Source organism: Corapipo altera, unplaced genomic scaffold (genome assembly GCF_003945725.1).
Source record: "Corapipo altera isolate COAL_440 unplaced genomic scaffold, ASM394572v1 126, whole genome shotgun sequence".
In the NCBI taxonomy this organism is placed as follows: Eukaryota; Metazoa; Chordata; class Aves; order Passeriformes; family Pipridae; genus Corapipo; species Corapipo altera.
In genome coordinates, this window is record NW_020884937.1 from 957907 (window position 1) to 971303 (window position 13397).

The following is a 13397-nucleotide window of genomic DNA, read 5'->3' on the forward strand; positions in this document are numbered from 1 at the left end:
AAAAAAAGGCAGGGGAAAAAAAAAAAAAAAACAACCCCCCAACTAACTCCTCCAGGAGCGAAGCCAAGGGGGTGGGGGTGAAGGGGGGAGCACCGCGCTGCCACCGCCGCCTCCTCCTCCCGGCGCCAATTCTCCGCGGCGGCGAGGGGGGGGAAGCAGCGCAACCCCCCCCCTTAAAAAAGAAAAATAATAATAATAATAATAATAAAAAAAAAAACCCAATACCGGGATTAATCCCAATTCACCCTTCCGGGAAGCCCCTCCGAGCGCTTCCCCACCCCACCCCCCCTCCCCTCCGAGCCCCCTCCGCCGCCGCCTCCCGAGGCGGGGGAAGAGCCCCCGTCCCTGCGCTCCGCTCCGCGCCTCCCCCCGCGGCCTCACGCCGCCCCCCGCATCCACCTGAGCCGCCCCTACATCACCCCCCCCCGGCCGCCCGCCCCCGCGCTTATCTCATCCCCGCGCCCCCCTTCCTCCCGCCGCTCGCCGGGCCGCCCCCTCCTCCTCCTCCTCCTCCTCCTCCTCTTCCTCCTCTTCCTCCTCCCCCCGTTCTCCCGGTGGCGGGCGAGGAGGGAAGCGCGGCGCGAGGGGAGGAAGGGAGGGGAAAGGGGCCGAGCCGCTCCCGCGCTGCGCCACAACCCGCCGCCGCCGCCGCCTCCTCCTCCTCCTTCTCCGCCGCCGCCGCCGCGCCCGGAGCCCCGTGAGCGCGCCCGGCCCGCCCCGCGCCGGGTCCCGAGCGAGGGGCGGGAGCGGCAGCGCCCGCGGAGCGCGGTAAACAACGGGGCGGGCCCGGGGGAGGGGACACGGCCCTACAAAGGGGAGGGGAGTGCCCGGGGGGCGGGCGGTGCTTGGGGCCGTGAGGGCGCGGGGTGGGCCGGGCTCGGCCCGGCCGCCATTTCCCGCCCGAGGGTGCGCGGGAAAAGATAAATCGGGGAATCGCGGAGTTGGTTTGGTTGGGGAAGAGCTGCGGGACCATGGGGTCCGACCTGGGACTCAGTGCCACGTCCAGGCTTTACTTAAACACCCTTCAGGGGTGGGACTCCACCGCCTCGCTGGGCAGCCCGTTCCGATGTCCAGTCACCCTTTCGGGGAAGAAATTCTTCCAAAAGTCCAACCTAAACCTCCTCTGAGCCCAGTTCCTCTCATCCTGTCACTTTTTACCCGGGAGAAGAGACCGACCCCCACCTGGCTACAACCTCCTCTCAGGGAGTTGTAGAGAGCAACAAGGTCTCCCCTGAGCCTCCTCTTCTCCAGGCTGAGCCCCCCCAGCTCCCTCAGCACTCCTGGTGCTCCAGACCCTTCCCCAGCTCCGTTGCCCTTCTCTGGACCCAAATGTTAATATTTTTGTTAATAAATATTAGCAAATGTTCATGTTTATTTCATGTTAATAAATGTTAACACATTTATACTGTACCCTTCAGGACCAAGCATAAATCAAATCGTTTGCTTAGGAGATGTGGGGAGTGAGGTGTTTTTTTACAGTGGCCATGAGGTGTGTTTTTCAGAGGGGAGCGTGTAGCTCAAATCACAGAATGGGTCAGGTTGGAAGGGACACAGAGGGTCACTTGGTCCAACCTCACTCCTCAAGCAGCGTCATCCCAGAGTACACGACACAGGATTGTGTCCAGATGGTTCTGGAATGTCTCCGGTAAGGGAGACTCCACAACCTCTCTGGACAGTCTGTTCCAGTGTGTGGTCACAGCACAGTAAAGAAGTTCTTCCTCATGTTCTGGTGGAATTTCCTGGGCATCAGTGTCTGCGTATTGCCTCTTGTCCTACTGCTGGGCACCACCAAGCAGGGCCATGTGTCCATTCTCTGACACATTCCTTGCAGGTGCTGATAGATATTGATGATGTCTCCTCTCAGCCATCTCTTCTCAAGGCTGAACAGGTCCAGCTTCCTCAGCCTTTCCTTGTACAAGAGATGCTCCAGTCCCTTAATTTTGTAGCCTCCACTGAACTCGTTCCAGGAATTCCATGTCTCTCTGGTACTGAGAAGGTACAGGCTTGGCTGCTTCTCCCAGAGCAAGTACTCTCTGTCTTTTTCCTAAAAGGCATGTCTGGCTCTCCAGGAATTCCCAGCGCTGCTGTTTGCTGGTCCATGAGGAGATAAACTGTGGTGTGCCCGCCCTGCTCCCACCCTCCTCAGTACCTGCCATAACCCAGAGCCCACCCCAAATAATGGCTTTTTTTTGGACCTGTCACACTGTAAAACCAAGCAAAAACCTTTGAGAAAACATGGTGGCGTATTTAACATAGATAAGGAATTGCAACCTCCTTTCGCTTCCAGAAAAAATGAATTCTAATGCATATACAAACCTCTATTGCAACCTTGCTACGAAAAGGACAAATGGAATTTTAAATTTAATTACCTAAATGGGGAAAATCTTTCCGTTGCTGGCATAGACCCAGGCAACACGAATTTTAGTAATGTTGGTTACGACTGTCTTCTTTTTGCCCTAAAAAAGGGAAAGGTACTGCCCATGTGCATTTAAAAAAACCCTCATAAATGTATGTCAGAACAGTTTTACTTAACAGTAGCAAACCCATGGCATTGACTCCCCATCCCTGGAAGTGTTTAAGGCCAGGTTGGATGGGGCTTGGAGGAACCTTGTCTAGTGGAAGGTGTCCCTGCCCATAGCAGGGAAGTTGGAACTAGTTGGTCTTTAAGGTCCCTTCCAACCCAGGCCATTCTGGGATTCTGTGATTCATTTCAGCTGCCAAACGGGGTTGCAGAAATGACCACTTTGTTTAATCCCAGCAATTTAAGCAGCTGTTCTTGTTGCAGTGCTTTACCGTGAAGGAAGACTACAGGCCCAGCCTTGAGGAATTTCTACTCAGCAGCAGTGCCACAGCCAGTTCCTGGGGAAAATGACTTAAATCTCTGGGGCTTTCTTACATTCCCACAGTTAACACACTTAAACATTTTGCTGTGAGTCTTTGAATTGCTGTGGTTTTTTTCAGTGCAGAAAAAGTGATTCAAAATCTACCTGCGCTTTCTCTCTCCAAAACTAACACTCCCTAAACATCAGTACAGGCAGAGATACCAGTATTGCAGGTTTCTGGGACTTGTATTTTAGGTTTGCCCGTTCTACTCCTATGACAAACACTTGCACAGGGAATGAGTGCGATGCCACTGCTTGCATTGCATCCAGCTGTACAAGTTTCAACCTGCTGTTTGGCTTTGGCTCCTCCAGACAAGACTCTTGCTGCTCCAAACCGTCCCTTGCAGGTTGGATCGGGCACAGATGAACAGGAGTTGGTACATGTTGGCTGATGGAATTAGCCCTGCTACCTGTGAAGGCTGGGAGCTCCTGCTCCTGAGTTATTATGCAGCTTTATCACAGCACTGCTTATGTTGTAATCCAGCGAGTGCTTGATCTTTTACCCGCCCAGGCACTGCAAGCATCTTTAATTATCCGAGGGTTAATTTGCATGGGAGCTTTTGCTGAAACAATAAATTCATACCTCTGTTATTATTTGGTATGAGTTTCTGTATCAATATTTATATTTGGGGAAAACCAAAGGAGCTTCCTGCTAGCACTGAGACAAAGGAATTGCTTCAGAGCAAGTTCAAAAGTCATCCAGCACTAAGAACATCTTCCAGTTCTTCTCAGGGGAAGAGCAATTATAACATGTGGTGGGAGAACATGTGCTCCAGTGCCTCTTTTCTATGCAGGGATGAGGAGATAGAAACGTCTTGTCTGATGAAAAGCACGTTTTGCAAGGCTTGACAAATGCGATGTTCACCTTGAGCCAATGTGGTATGTATGATTTTAATGTTGGTAAGATTGTTTCTGCAACTCATCTTATAAAATTCCAGTCAAACAGCTCACTGTGTGTGTTCAGCTGATGAAGGAATTGGGTGCTTACTTCAGATTAGAGAGGGAACTGCTGTTTGGGGGGGGGAAGTAGGGTGGGAGAATGTGCCAGAAGGGGCTGTCTCTGCCTTTGCTTGTCCCTTTGCTGCTGCAATGCAGCTCCCTCACCCCTCCAGACTGAAGTGGAGAGCAGAAAAGCAAGATACTGATGACACACTTGGAGCTGTAGAAAGTCCATGCTCTTGCAGGGCGTTGGGAAGCCAAACGGAAATTGAGGAAGCTCAGCTGTACTGGCAGCACTGCTGTAACATTGGAAACAGGTCCCTTCCCCTGAGCATGAGTTCAGCCTCTCCACCCCCACTACTCCCATTCCTGTGCCAGTTATGAGATAGCTGTTACAATCCATGTATCCTTTTTTTTTTACTTTAGGAACACCGTGAAGTGTGTACAGTATCTTCTATCTGTGTTTCTTTGTATGCTACATGAACTAAATCCCGAATAATCCTGTGGAACAAGGAATGGTTTCATCTCCCTGTCACAGATCCGAGGTGGAGGCACAGACAAAACAATACTTTGCAGGGAATTACAGTACCAGCTAGAAGAAGATCCAGGTTTTCATCATGACTCCTGACATTTGTCCTTGCCAGTAAAACATATCCCCCTTTCAATGCCACAGGATGTTTTATAACAGGGGGAAAAAAATGTTTTAGCAGAACTGTTCTACATTAAAAGGAAGCATTTATTTTCATTGGTATCAGCTCAGTGAAGGCTTGACCCTGGGATCACAATGGGAGTTTTATCCTTGACTTTAATGGAAGAATAATCAAGGTCTCGTGATATTACATCCTAAAGAAAGGCAAATACTGCAGTTTGTATCAATAAGATAAATGTCTCACATTTAGTGTAAGCCTCTATATTCTTGCAATAAATGGTTTATTAGATTGATTAGATGTCTTAACTTCACCTCAGCTATTAATCACTTTTGGCAGCTGTTTACTGCTTTGTATACTTTGAAGTAATGGAGATTATTCCTTAATTATCTCATTGCAGTTCAGTCATTGTTTCCTAAATAGTGCAATTAGGATGGTAAATTGCAACAGTAAAACAGTGTCAATACGGAGTTATGGAGTTCCCATTTTATGACGCATTCATAAAGTTAACACAATCTACTTAAAACATGGCTGTGATTTCCACACAGTGACCTATTTGATATGGCAGAAGAGATTTGGATGAGAAAACAGCAGAGCATTAAGTGTGCCGGGACTCTGCTTTCACCAAAGTAAAACACAGAGTATTCCCTCTTGGAATATATGTGCATATCATAATTTATTAAGCCGGTGCTTGTTTGATCACCTTCGGTTTCACCAAGTGCTGTGAATTCCAAGAATTTTGTGCCTTTGAATACAGCGTGCTTATTTCTGTGCAAAAAGAAATGAGAAAACTCCAAGCAGTGCTATCGTTTAGAGGTTACCATTGTCATTCTGCAGAAGGACAAGAGAGTACGAGATCAATCAGAAGAAAGTGGCTACTTTTAATATTGTCTTCAGATCTGGCAGCAAGTCATAACGTAGCAGTTGCACAACAATTTCCATTCTGAGTCCCTTTTCCAGTCAACTGTAACTGTCCTGAACTTTAACATTATGAGTTGTCTGTTTCAGGCTGAGTTGTTTGGGAGGAGCCAGTATTACTGTCAGACTGAGAAACATTCATGAAACCTGCTTTCAAATACTGTAACAGAAATTCTTTTCCTTCTTGCTCTGTGATAAAGGCTTTTGGGGAAAAAAATAGCATTGCAAATTATGGGTAAACGTGGGGATTTTATTCTCCTTGACTTTTTACTGTGCATATGATAGAAAATGTGGATCCTTAGCTTGGGTTAAAGTACTGCTGCAAAAAAAGTGAATGCATTTTTTACTAACGTTAACAATTTTGTTCAACCCCAAATTCCGGTAGACTACTAATCCAGAAACTTTGATTAAGGAAGTCAACTAAGATAAGACCTGATTGTGCCAGATATCAGACCGACACATGAGAAATAATGCCTGAAAAGCGTTCAACCCAATGTGAAGCAAACATATAATTAAAATTCCTGGCCATAATTTTGGTGCTGGGCTGAATTCAGCTGGTGACCCACAGGTAGAAGGCTCTGAGAGCTCATCACCTGGTGACCTACAAGTGAGATATCCAGTCCTTCCCAATTGCAAATGCTTCACCTTTGCAAGACAGCCTGCTCTCTTCTTAGCAAGCAACCAAATCGTGTTCCAGCCTTTTCAAAGGTTGGCAAAGTCTCCCATTCATGTGCTCGTTGCATCTCCTGCTTCATCTGATCAAGTTTAAAGTCTCCTGCTGCCCCAAGGTGCTCATCAACATCTTAGAGCTGGAGAGGAGCTGCCACTAGAATTCAGCCGGCAGAGACATTTGTAACAAAGCTCCCACTCAGTCGAGACCAGGTGACTGCAGACAACTAGTTAAATTCTTTAGCCTAAATAGTTTGTCCTAAACCTGATCAGGGCCTACTCCTGACTTTCAGACTCCAAAAGCAACACCACAGAGCCAGAAACAACAATTTAGGAGGCAACAGCAACTTCAAGAAGTGCAATTGCTTGTTTATCTGCAGCCTTAGACTGTATCTGTTCTATGGAAAGGTGGTGGATGCCCCATCCCTGGAAACATTCAAGGACAGGCAGGGTGTGGCTCTGAGCAACCTTATCTCGTTGAAGATGTCCCTGCCCATGGCAGGGCGGTTGGATTAGGTGACCTTTAAAGGTCCCTTCCAACCCAAATGATCCTATGATTCCACAGCTTTTTGCTGTTGGTAAGAGGTGAGAGGTGGGAATTCTGTGTCCTCAAGGGACCACAGTGGAGACATGACAACAGTAGCAGGACTTCACTTTTGATTGTTCTGCTGCTTCACTTGTGGACAGCAGTGGAATAGGATAGAATTTGGCTTTGCCCTTATCTGGTTCCCCATTGTGAGCACTCTGTTCTCCAGTATCCCGCTGCAGTGTTCCTGCCAATGCGGCTCTAGAGGCTTGGTTTCCATTTCAGTTTCACTGGCTGTCAGATAGTTTATCTCTGAAACAGATATAACAACAGCTAATCTCGTGTTATGGTTCTGTGCCTGTTTATAACTCCTATTAATATCAAATGTGGAAAGCCTGGGAGTGGATTTTATAGGGCACTGGGGTAACCAGTTACTGCACATTCCCCTGAGGCTACGCAGCATCAAGTGTAGCAGTTTGTCCTTTCCAGACTAGGTCATGATCATCTTAACTCTGGCATTCCCTATTTTTTTGGGAATTTGACTTTGTGCTCTTGATACTCTTCCTGAGCAATGATTAGTAAGCAATTGATTTTGCTCTGTGATTTATACTTACAAAGATTCCCACTGATTTACAAGGGGCTCCATAACTAAGCTCTACCTTGTACACCAGCTCCACTGAGGATTTCACAGCACTCAAAGGTGATTGGCTGGACTTTCATTGGAGGGAAATAGGATAAGTACATGGTGTTCTCATGACTCTTAGAGGTTCATGCTTTTAAATGCTTATAAACGTTCAGAATTCTCATTTCAGTTGTTGGTACCCATTCTTAAAAGCGTGTGTTTTATCCCCCAAATACAGGAAATGTTAACATAATGCCTGTTTCAGTGAGGCATTGGCCCACACAACCAGTCACATATAAAGCAGGACAATAAGTACCTTCTTACTGATAGGTACGTGGTGGGGTTGCTGAGTTCCAAAGAGCGATGGTCGATACACGCCGCGTTAGTGACGCAGTTAATGGTCTCCCATTAAGCACAGTAAACACGGGAAGGTATTTGTCTACCCATTCTGGGGGAACCAGGTGACGAGCTGTGAGAAAGTCCTGGCTTTGTGGAGGATGAAACAGGATAAGAAAGTCATGACAAAGGCCTGAAACAGCCCTCGGCAAGGACTTCAGGTCATCTTGGCACATGGAAACGGTAATTTATCCTGGGAGTCACTACTGAAATCACTGGTGTGAGCTATGAAATAATGCAATAGTATGAATAAAGGCAGTAGAATCTGACCTAATTGGGAAATAGAAAAGGAGGAGTGAGGAACACGAAAGGTCTTGTAAGCACAATGTCCTGTCATCTGAGTCAACTGATAGTCATGGTAAGTAGCCATCTAATTTATTTTTTGAAAGGACTTCTCAGAAGAAAAACCTGCTGACTGTTGGAAAAGCAAAGTCGAAACGGTTAAGAATTGCAATGAGAAATTCTAGTCAGTGCCTAATTTTATGCCTTTCATTTCAAATTGCATAAATGGTAACTTAGCTTTTGGCCTCGTGCCCAGGAGAGCACCTGAGAACACATCATTGCATCATCATCGAGAGTCTATTGGCCTTCTTTTAATTACGGGCTGGCTTTGGAAAGTGAAGTGGCATAGTTGGTTAAGGGTGATACCAGACTTAACTAGCAGTGAGGGACTACCACAAAAAATGCTGGCATAGAAGCCACAAGCTCCCTTTGAAGCCTTTGGAGCTATGGTGCTTCCACTTGGACCGTGAGATTGAAATTTCATTCACGTGGCTGCTGGTGGAACAGGGGAGCGTCAGGAATGTGAAAGAGCATTTCTCATGTGGTGGGATGGTCCGTGGGGCTGAGAGTAAAGAAATCAGAGTCAAAGTGGGGAGGTCTGAGTGAGGGAAAGAGGACAGATTTACGAAAGGAAGCCTTAGGCGTGTATGAGTTCTGTGCATAAACTGTGAGGGGGAAGGGAGTGGTAAAGCAGAGGAAAGGAAAATGGAGCAAAGAAAGGGTAGGGATTAGGAAATCCTTAAAGAAAAATCCTTAAAGAAAAATCCTAACAACTCTGCATTTCAGTCCTAGTGGCTTTCCCCTGAGAATTTCAAATATGGGGTGATCTTCAGCACCTGGTTGCCGGAGAGCTGCGAAGAAGCTTGGTGATGTTTGCTGGGAAGAGGAGCCTTAGATGTCGGAAAAGCAGGGATTATTTAAAGGATTTATGTGACTGCGCTTGGGAATAGCATTGTTCTCTTCTCCAGTTGTCCCTTCTGCTGCCTGTGTAATGAGAGGGAGTCCAATAGACACCTGAGTGGTTCTTGTTGGTTCCCCAACTCTGGCCACCCACAAATAGTTTGGAGTAATATCTCTCAATTTTCACTGTAGAATTTATGTTCCAGTAAAAGGAATTGAATCCATGAAAAATGTTCTCTGATAAAGATCTACAAGTAACAGAAGGGTCTAAGCATCAGCAAGAAGCCCTTATATAGGACAATCAGGATGAAATTGAGCTTAATAAAAATATGTGATAGTGAGATCAAGATAATTCAATAATCTTGTCAAAATTAGTCCCATTGCACTGGATTCTGTACAAAAAGTAGTAGGAAGTGACCCACAGAATAAAGATCTACAGTTCTAAGTCTAAAAGGACATACAATTTTCTGTGGAAAACCGAAACATAGAAAGAATAATTCAACTGCAATTACACGGGCAATTTCTGGCAGGGTTGGGTCTACCCAGTCTGCTCCCTCCCCAGTCTGAGGTTGAAGCTATCCTTTAAGATCTTGAAAATCAACCCAATAAAGACACAGGAAGGAATATGATGTGATAAGTTTTGTACTACTCCTAGAAGACAGGTGAAGTCCATAATTCCCGGTCCTATCCCCCACCTATCAGAAGCAGAAGCCCTGGGTGGATCAGTGGGATGTGGGAGCTCAGACTCAAAGGACTCACAGATCATGTGCTTTTCCCTCATGGAACCACAGTGCAACAGTTTGTTAAAAAGGTGCCAAGAGTGAAAATGCACCCGATGCCGGGTCGGTGGGAAACCTCCACTTGTTTATTTTCGGAGACCCCATCCCAGCAGGATACTGCTGAACTGAGACTCTCACCTGAGCCATTCCCAAATTGCAGCCTGTCCCAAGCCACCAACTTAACGAGTGCCATGGCTGTCACAGACTGGGCTGTAAGAGGAAGAAATAGCAGCAGCACTGTTATCTGGAGACGTGTGGGCAGGCCTGCCACGGCAACAGACTTCCCACAGCCGCGGAGTGGGGAGTGCTCCGGAGGCTGGGATACCGTGTTAATTCAATTAATTGCTTCTTCAGCTTGGTTGAGAGATCAGACTATGAAGCACAAATATCTGGAGCCCAGCGATTTTTTCCTTGTCTGCCACGGGGGAAGTGTTCTCGCACGTGGTTGTCTGTCAGATGCTCAGCTGCAGCACCTGCATCTTGATGTTCTCAGGTGGTTTTCTCCGAGGTTCACTGTACAGCTATTACACATTTCACTTTCCCTTGGGTCAGTAAATGAAACATTTACCTTGCATACTGGCATTGTGTTCACTAGGGGATGTATATATGACTGGGTACAAGCCAAACTGGTATTTAGAGGCTGCGATAAAGCTGGAAAACTGTATGGCAGTGTCTTGGTCCAAGCATCGTTTGCAATGCTTTGCCCCTGGCCAGTCATCCCACAACTCTGAGCAGCAGGAGTGTACTCCATCCCATTTGCATGCAGGGGAGACTTTGAACTGCCTGAATTTTCCCTTGGCTGAGGGCCCTCTGCAAGATCCACACACCATTTAAGTTCTTTATGCATTAGCTTTTACCAGAATAGTTAAATAATTAAGACAGTCCATTGGCCAATATACTAATAAATGAATGACTTGGGCCTCCATTGGCTGCTATATATGTGACTGTGTGTGTTGTTATTTGCAAGTATTTATACTTGCAAGTATTTATACAGCTCCAGCTACAAGTGGAAATGGTGGAGTCATGGAGAAATAGTACTTTTTGGGACAGTTGGGTTTTGGCCTGGTGGGGAACCCCCAGCTCTGTCCCTAAAGAGGGATTTGTGGCTGAGGGGTTAGGTCATATTTGCAGAGTGGCTGGGCCTGAGACAAAACCAACAAGCAGCTCTAGGACACCTGCTTGACCTGTACTGCTTTGATTTAAGGAAATTAAACTCTAACCCATAGAGAAAGAGCTGAAATCCTGCTGCTTTTGGGAATGTTATTTCAATGTACTTGTTCAGTGAGTTTGGCCTGGTAGTTTACAATTCAGAAACCCCGGAGCATTTGTGAATTGTGAGGGAAGTACACTATTCATTATCTGCTGTCAGGCATTCATCATGCCAGCGTAAGCTTCAATCCTCTCATCAGGATGCAGAACATTACTTACGACCAGTCACAGGCCATGAATAATGGCTTAACGAAATGAACAGTTCTCCAGCAATTCAGGCCCAGGTTTGTTAATCAAAACTATTCAGAGCCAGATTCTGGCATCCCCTTATACACACTGAATAACACCCACTCCCAGTGCGCCCTCTTTGGTTTTAATTGCATTTATAGTTTAACAAACTAATTTTTTTTTTTTAATCTGGCTGACCTCAACTAACAGACTCATGGAAAATCTGTAGTTTGCCTGCACCAAAATAAGTAGTTCTTGTCTCATTTTGCATTAGCACTTGCTGTAGAAAACCACCTTGGCAGTGATGACGAGTCTGCATGTCTTTTTCAGATGGGATTTCCACACTGGTCAGCAGCTAAGAGCTGCCTAAAGCTAAGCAATGATTTAAACATATCTTTTATTCTTTATGTGGGAAAATTAAGTCAAGTGACATATTCTTTATGGGACCTCATGCACAGCAATAAAATGACATGACATTATTCATCCATGTGTTGGAATAGGCCCTGCTCTGGTTGGTGTTTAACACCAGCAGCAGGTCTCTCCTGTATATTCCCAAACATACTTCAGGCTCCTGGAAAGTGGAATATGGTGGTGTATTTGCAGCCCAGTCCCCAAGTATTCCTCTACAAATGTTCAAAGCAGCTGGTAGCTCAAACTCCCTTCCCCATTCGTAGGAGGCTTCTTAATTTTTTTGCTATTCTGAACTGCACCAAGGAAGCTGGTCCTGCTTGCCCAGAAAAAGGGATTGGTTGTTGGAACTTTTTTTACATGGACAGATAGTGATGGAGTGAGGGGAAATGGTTTTAAACTGAAAGAGGGCAGGCTTAGATTAGATATTAGGAAGAAATGCTTCCTTGTGAGGCTGGTGAAGCACTAGCACAGATTGCCCAGAGAAGCTGTGGCTGCCCCAACCCTGGAAGTGTCCAAGGCCAAGTTGGACGGGGCTTGGAGCAACCTGGACTAGTAGAAGGTGTCCCTGCCCATGGCAGGGGGTTGGAATTAGTTGATCTTTTCAACCCAAACCATTATATGAATCTGTGACTCTATGATTTCATTAACAGAGCTTTCTGTGTAGTTAATGGAAGGTAAAACTCTGGAAATACTCGACTGAGTCTTTTATCTGTAATAATATCTTGGAATTGTAAAGCACAGCCTTGGCTGTCGTTGCATACACCAGGTGAGACCCCCAGGAGTGGTTGCCCAGTGCTATTTTGAGGCATGGGACTACTAGCAGATATGGAGGTGTTGGGCTATGTCCAGGATCCTCAGTACCCTCCTACTCCTCTAATATCCTTGGGATGAGACTCCCAGTGAGACTCTCAGGGATGTAGTTACCAGCTGCCATTGCGGTCAGACTCCTCCGTGTCTTTGAACAGAACTCTGCATTTTATTTTACATATTCATTTTTTAAAATAATTTTTTCAGGGCATAATCTTCCACAACCAGTTCTTCTTCCTTGGGATTATATTTTGGGAAACAGCCACAGCAGTTTCACCCCTGGAATGTATTTCCCCATATGTCGGTCCCTTTATGTGGGTAAATCAGGGCTCAAAATGAGGAAGAAAAAACCCTCTAGATCCATGTCAGAGGATCTCTCTATCAGCAATGTCTGGTGCAGGGGAGGCACAGCTTGCTCTGGGATTTTTTCCCACCAAATTACGGTCTCAGGCACAAGCTGCAAGGAGTGGGAAGGGAGGAGCAGGGAAAAGAGGGAGAAAAAAGTAAAGGCCCTCAACCAGAGAGAAACCAGGACTGCTTATCTCTCCCTCCTCTGCCTTACATTCACTGCCATCAGCTCTTCGTCATCTCTTTCTGCCCTCAGGGGTATAAACGTGGGCATCTGTGGGGGAATAACCCGATACAAAGTTTCGTCTCCTCTTGAAAGTTTTCAGCAAATTCTCATTTTGGTCATTTCTTTTCTTCAGGCATTGTATGTTCTTTATTAGAGGAAACAGAGGGAAAATGCAACCCAAACAACATTACAGCTTCTCCAGCGAAGTTTCTTTTTTGATTTATTGAAAACTTGTCCAACCAGTTATTTATATTTTATCCGAGAAAGACTCAAAAAAATTTCATCCGAAACAGATATTTCCATGGAAACGTCCATCTTTGATGAGATGTCGTTCCTCGGATGTTTCAGCTGAAGAATTTTGTCAGTTCTGGCAGGGGAAAAAAAAAAAAAAGAGTGGGGGACAGAACAAAGACCACACTCCCAGGAAAACATGCAATGCTTCAAGTTAATGGGCTAAAATGTCAGCTGGTAAACTGCCATAAAGCCAGAGAAGTCAACCAGTCGACCCGAGCCAATGGAGCTATGCTAATTTACACAGAGGATCTGGCCTTAGATTTTAATAGAACCAGCCTAGCAAGCTGTTTCTCCGCTTACCCATCCTCCTCCCT

General features: G+C 46.1%; 1 long non-coding RNA gene across 1 annotated transcript; it reads left to right on the top strand.

Annotated features, from left to right (window-relative positions):
- The first annotated feature begins 2783 nt into the window (after positions 1-2783).
- On the top strand, positions 2784-5325 carry LOC113955305. Its single transcript, XR_003530487.1, has 3 exons — positions 2784-2929; positions 3677-3761; positions 4248-5325. It is a non-coding gene; the product is annotated as an uncharacterized LOC113955305 (long non-coding RNA).
- The last annotated feature ends 8072 nt before the right edge of the window (positions 5326-13397 follow it).